General features: G+C 45.8%; 1 protein-coding gene across 1 annotated transcript in view; it reads right to left on the reverse strand.

Annotated features, from left to right (window-relative positions):
- Positions 1-4,476, reverse strand: part of LOC121002630 (neoverrucotoxin subunit alpha-like) — a 56,562-nt gene extending 52,086 nt beyond the window's left edge. The window contains exon 1 of the mRNA XM_040434069.1: positions 4,424-4,476. The gene's annotated coding sequence lies outside the window, so the exon portion shown is untranslated. The remainder of the gene's footprint in view (positions 1-4,423) is intronic.
- Positions 4,477-6,850: the final 2,374 nt, after the last annotated feature.

The following is a 6,850-nucleotide window of genomic DNA, read 5'->3' on the forward strand; positions in this document are numbered from 1 at the left end:
TTCCTACATCATTTACAGGGGGAGGCAGGGAGGCAGTAATATCTGTACCTACATAATTTATAGGGAAGCAGTACTGTCTGTACCTACATCAATTACAAGGAGAGACAGGGAGGCAGTACTATCTGTACCTACATCATATGCAGGGGGAGACAGGGAGGCAGTACTATCTGTACCTACATCATATAAAGGTGGAGACAGGGAGGCAGTACTATCTGTACCTACATCATATGCAGGGGGAGACAGGGAGGCAGTACTATCTCTACCTACATCATATACAGGTGGAGACAGGGAGGCAGTACTATCTGTACCTACATCATATGCAGGGGGAGACAGGGAGGCAGTACTATCTGTACCTACATCATATGCAGGGGGAGACAGGGAGGTAGTAACAACACTGCCTTAATCATTTATAGAAAGGCAGAACTACAAGTGCCTACATTATTTACTGCTAGAGACAAGAAAACAATACGATAATACTGACAGGGAGGCAGTACTATCAGTGCTTATTTAATTCGCAGGGACAGACAAAGAAGCAGTACTATCCAGACCTACATCATTTACAGGGAAACCATATAAATGTCACTGTAATCATACTGAAGGTTGTTTGGACGGCACTCCGTAAATATGTTCTGGTGCTCAGCGGTAAAACTGATAAACGTATAATGTATAAAACCGCGGCACTCAGGTAAGTAGATGAATAATGTTTTTTTATTCTTTTTTATCCATCCAGTGCACCAGATGTCTCCTGTATTCAGGCCTTGAAAAAGGTCTCGGGACGAGACCGAAACGTTACGTTGGCCTTAGTCTATTAATTTTCCTGGATGGATAAAAAGATAAAAAAGGATAAAAAAGAATAAAAAAACATTATTCATCAACTTACCTGAGTGCCGCGGTTTTATACATTATACTGTAATCGTACTGACCAGGAGGATGAAGGGAACAGGTCAGTTTTATCTCATAGGGAACAATGTAAAACCAAAATCCATAAAACGATATAAATCTGGTATCGCTGTAATCGTACTGACCCCGAGAATGAGGAGAACAGTCAGTTTTATCTCATACAGCTCCGCTGAGAGTACACTACAGCCATTACCGTGAGACATTAGTAGTCTCGTTTACTGTAAGTAGCGGCGCATGCATAAATGTCTGGATTTGATAAGAAATATATTTGTGTACGCTACTTACAGTACAGAGATTAAGGCGGCCACCTTAATGTAGTCTCAGTGGAGCCCATCTAATATATAAAGTGCTGTACCCACGATCAAGGAATGGGAGAAGCTTACTAGAATTTCACTGGTTTGTGAGGAATCTCATCTGGTAAACAGGAAGAAAAAACATAGATTTTCTAGAATATGGCCGAAATGGTTGGTATAGGCCGGGGGATGGAGGTGGGGGAGAGAGGAGGACTAGAGGAGCGAGATTTATTTTTATTTTTTTGTTTTATTCGTCGAGAGAATCGACCATCGAAAAAGAGTGGTGGGTGGGAAATGTCATGAATTATTGAATGTTATTAAATTAAAATATTGTGATTTATTTTTTATTTTTGATAACAAACAAGAAAAAAAAATCACAATATTTAAATTTAAATACATTCAATAATTCATGACATTTCCCACCCACCACTCTTTTTCGATGGCCGCTTCTCTCGACGAAAAAAACTAAAAAGATCTATAAAAAAAATATAGATATATATATAAAGCTGAGTGTGTGTATGTCCGCTAAAGTAATTTGCACCGTTGCATTTACAATCACAATATTTGGCACACAGGTACATCAGGTGTCCGGGAAGGTTTTAGACTGGGTCTCAGCTCTTTAGCACATACCGTTCCTGAGATATTCCTAAAAAATGCATTAGCCAATAGAAGCCTGGTCACATGACCCTTTTCAGCCAATAGAAGCTTGCAGGCCCTTAGTCTCCACATACACACAGTTTTACACCAGGCTTCCATAACAACGCAGCCGTTTTTCTTAACTGCTGTAGGTCAGCTTTAAAGGGGCAGGGCGCAGTGGATGACACGGTTAAGGGAGTGGAGTGCAGTGGAGGTCACAGTTCAAGTGGTAGGTAGGGTGAGATGGACCTAAACCCCCCCCCCCCCAGTTCCCGCTAAGCCACGCTCCGACTCAGTTAGGCCACGCCCAATCCCACTTTGCAGCAGATGGGGATTGAAAAAATGAAGGTAAAAATCAACTTCTGTCAGCTGCAGGGGAGGGAGGGACGGTGACTTTCTCCTGCAGCTCACACTCAGACAGCACAGTGCCGCTGTCTGAGAGTGAGCTGTTCAAAAGGACATCCCTCTGTCTGTCCAGGCCCTGAGCCGGACGGAGGGCAGGGAGTCTGAAAGCCGGACTGTCCGGCCTAAAACCTCTGGCCACCCTAGGGGCAGGCTGCTGTGGAGGTCACTGTTAAGGGACAGAATGCTGTAGAGGCCACTGTTAAGGGGACGGGGTGTTGTGTAGGAAACTGTTAAAGGGACAGGCCGCTGTGGAGGTCACTGTTAATGGGGCAGGGAACGGTGGAGATCACAGTTAAGGGGATGGTCCGCTATGCAGGTCAGTGTTAAGGGGTGGGGTGCTGTAGAGGTCAATGTTAAAGGGGCGGGCACTGTGGAGGTCACTGTTAAGGGAGGAGGGGACTGTGAACGCCACTATTAAAGGGGCAGCGGGGTACGTTGAGGTCACTGTTAAGAGAGCTGGGTACTGTGGCAGTCACTGTTAAAGGGGCAGCCGCTGTGGAGGTTTCTTTTAAGGGGGCCGGGAATGGTGGAGGTCATAGTTAAGGGGACTGTAACCTATGGTAGAGGCCACTGTTAAGGGGGCGGACCCCTGTGGAGGTCACTGTCAAGGGGATGGGGTGCTGTGGAACTCACTGTTAAAGGGACAGGCTGCTGTGAAGGTCAAAGTTAAGGGGATGGGCTGCTGTGGAAGTCCCATTTTAAGGAGATACGGCACTGTGGGGGGGTCAGTGTTAAGGGATGGGGGGCTGTGGAGGTCACTGTTAAGGGGTGGGGGCTGTGGAGGTCACTGTTAAGGGGTGGGGGGCTGTAGAGGTCACTGTTATAGTGGATACTGTCGATATCTTTTAATGACACAGACAAATGCAGCGTACTCAAGTTGTGTGCAGTAGGTGTTTCTGGGTGATGTAGTGCAATAGACACTAACCTGGTACGGCTGACTCTCTGCAAGGGCAGGTGATGGTATAGATAGTTCGTGACGCCAGTGCCAAGTAAACGGTGGCACGCCGTTTGCGGATAGCAGGAATAAATTGAGGAACACGTGGTATTAAAACAGAACTCCAACTTTAGTAGTTTTCATGCAGAGACAATATTGGAATCGCAGTTCCTTGGCATACAGTCGATTTTGCAATACGGTTGATGCAGGCAATTACAGCTTGAGCAAGGTGATTACAGAGTGTTGAACACAGGACTTGCAGCACAGGAGCTTGCACTCTATTTCTGTCTGATGCTGGAATATAGCAATTCTTCACCAAGGCCCAATAACCTAGTTCTGGCTTTATATCCTTGGCTATAGCTTTAGAAAGTACCTCCTCTGTTATTTTGAGTACCTCTTGCTTCTCTGCACTTTGCCTCTGTCTCTTTCAGCTGCTTCTTTCTCAGGCTCTTTAGCTAAGATATTCCTGTTTCTGCATATGGGAATTCAGGAGGGAATCTTCTCCTGGGCAGCAGGCTTCCGGCCTGGACTTGTCTCAGACATTGTCTAATCTCCAACTGTAGACTACAGACACTAGACTCCGTCTGCCCTCTACTTCCCTGACTGGGCCTTATATAAACTAGGGCTCCCTAGCTCCCTCTAGATACTAGAAGCTGGAATGACACCCCTAGCAGGCCTGTACATGCAAGTTTCACAGTACCAGGGAAATACATAACATTACATTACATGACATTTTATAAAACTGACATATAACAACTTCCCCATAATTAGGAGGGACGACAGCACACCAAGTGACACTTTGGTAGTGACGGGTATTACAGTTCCCGTACACTACACAAACATTACGTGAAATAGATGAAATATACCCGAGCGAAGCCGGCGCCTTCTGCTAGCACAATATAATACACGTACGCCAATCGGGAACTCATGGATAGAGTTTTGGAATATGGCTGCATTATATACGTGAGAAAATAAATAAATTGAGTGGAGCTAAACCACGAGCAAACTCCTGCTGTGGCTTTGCGAGGGGTCCGCACCAGGAGTGGCCCTGGACATTCTTGGCGTGGTCTTGAAAAACCCTCCGTCTCATGAACTTCATTGAAAACAATGGGAAATGATTTCAGCGCAGATGCAGCCTGGCACAAAATCCACAGTGAAATCCGCGCCTAAAATCCTCAGTGTGATCTAGTCTGCATGACGGTGCTGGTCTGTCGAGAAATGTCCGCACCAGACAGCGATATACGTGTTCTGTTACCAGCAGCTCCGGTGTCCACCGCCTCACCCCGGTAATGGAGTCACAGCCTAGGAACAGTTTCACTTTCAGCTTGGGCATTCCATACAGAAAGCTCCACCTAGTGGTCATACAGAGGTGCTGCGCCCCCACATAATCTCATCATGAAAGGGGCACTGATAAGGGGGGGGGGGGGGGGTGCTTTTTGGCGCTGTTTGAGAACATTTGTATTGTATATACTTTATTTTTTTGGTTTACATCGTATATATAGAAAAAGCTATTTTGGACGTTGCTTATTTCTTTTTTTATTTACTTTATTGTTGACACTACATATTTCACACTGAATAACCTGTTAAATGAGTTGTTCGGGTAATTTCGGTCATGTGGATACCTAATAAGTGGGTTTTTTGTCACTTACTTTTGTCACTTTTTCTGTCACTTACAATCGCTTATTTATTATCATTCATGCAAGCTTTTTTTTATTTACTTCATTTTTTTTATACCTTTTTTTAAAAACCCCATTAGGAATTACTCTCTTGCATATTATTTTATACTTATAATGTATTAGCGTATTCCCATATACCATTACGTTACGCAGGGTGCAGGGGTGCACCTAGCCTTTCTGCTGCCTGAGGTGAAAACTGAAACGGCGCCCCAACCTCCAATGCCAATTTCTTAACCCAACCCCTTTGCCACAATGAAAGCGCTCCTTGCCCATGGCCCTTCCGCTGCCCCCTCCTGCCCCTACCTGGTGCTGCCTGAGGTGATCGCCTCACCCGGCCTCATTGGTGGTGCGCCCCTGCCTCTGTGTCTCTATGGCACAGGCGGTGGTCAGCCCTAACAGCAGGACTACTGAATGTACAATCCTGGGGCTCCTTTCCAGCTCCTCGGCGCTGCCTGCAGCCTCCAATCAGATCGCTGGGACCTGCTGTGGTCATAGACTGCGGCAATCAAAAGGTTAACAGTTGGGATTGGCGCTACCTCCTATCCTGGTTGTAGAGCAGAAGGCTTCTCTAAGCTGTTAGTTGTAGTTCATTCGTAGAGCAGTAGTTAACGGGGACCCCGACCTTAGACTGGTAACAGATTCTGACAATTCAATTATAGTAGGTGGCCTTTTTAATACTTAACTTTTAATAATAAATACATTAAAATAATAGCCCTAAAGGTAAAACATTCAATTACAAAAAGTGGCTCACACCGGTGCGTAAATACCAGTGCACAGACAAAAAAGGAGCGGTCTTACCAGATTTGCCTCCTGAGATATAATATATAGTTTAGGTAATCAGGAAAGCAAACTAAGGTGCAATTGGGGTCCTGGGGTTCCACTAACTGGGTCTCTTCCCCTGCAATATCTGAGCTCATCCTCACAAGGGCGACCCCTCTGAGCAGTACTACCTTCCTGTCTAGGTATCCCTGTCCGTCCCTATGCAGCATTGATTGCCCAGCCTTGTCAGAGAGTGCAACAGGGAAACCCTAATATTTGCTGAGTAAGACGTCCCAACGCGTTTCATTAGGTTAAGTGCCAAATCATCAAGGGACTCACAAATGCATTATCAAAAACCTCAGCTTTAGTTACCGACTTTGGTCTAATAGATGAAGGCAGGGATCCGGCATTGGTCATACACGATCCATCCTTCTACCTCTGTCCACAAATCCATGTGCTGGTAAACATGTAGCGGAACTAGGCGTCCTGCATGTCGCAGCTGCCTAGATACAGATAACAGATACTGCACCGATTCTGGTTCAGGCCAGTTTGATGGCAAAATCTGGACACCGATCCCATAGTAATCAGATAAAATTTAGGACAGATAACATTTCATTTAGTCCTAGCAGATTAGGTTACGCTCACACCTGCGGCACCGGATCAGGCAGGCTGTCGCAGCAGAGAGCAGCCGGCAGGTTTCCCCCGGACTCTACACATCACCTCCAGTTCCCCATTGACTAAAATAGGGATCTGGCGGCGAAGCATCGACTTTCCACCATAAATGTTGGGTTTCGGACGGCATGCAGCAGTTTTTGTCCATCTGACAGCCGCCATTTGTGCCGGATCACAGGCGTCTGCCATTGACAGAATCTACAATCTGAAAAGAGGAGACATCGGACACAATTATTGAATAAAGAGGCGTATTGGATATTCCTTTAATGTCAAGCACTTCAGTCACCTGTAGCAGTTACAAGTCCACACCAGGAGCTCTGCTTAACCCAGCACTGACCGTCTTTCATACTAGAATGAAATATTGGATATTCTGCCTCAAGTCCAGACACCCCCATGGACTGAATCTAAGCACAGAACTATTAATGTATGTTGTCACGCTCATGTGCCTTTGCCTTTTGAATCACGCTTAGATTTTGCTGCGCCGTCAGTGAGGCCATGGAGGCCTGAGGTGTCTCCGTAGAAGAAGATAAGACAAGCGCACCTCGGGCCTGTAACCAGGAGTTATGTATTTCATC

Source organism: Bufo bufo, chromosome 5, assembly GCF_905171765.1.
Source record: "Bufo bufo chromosome 5, aBufBuf1.1, whole genome shotgun sequence".
Classification (NCBI taxonomy): Eukaryota; Metazoa; Chordata; class Amphibia; order Anura; family Bufonidae; genus Bufo; species Bufo bufo.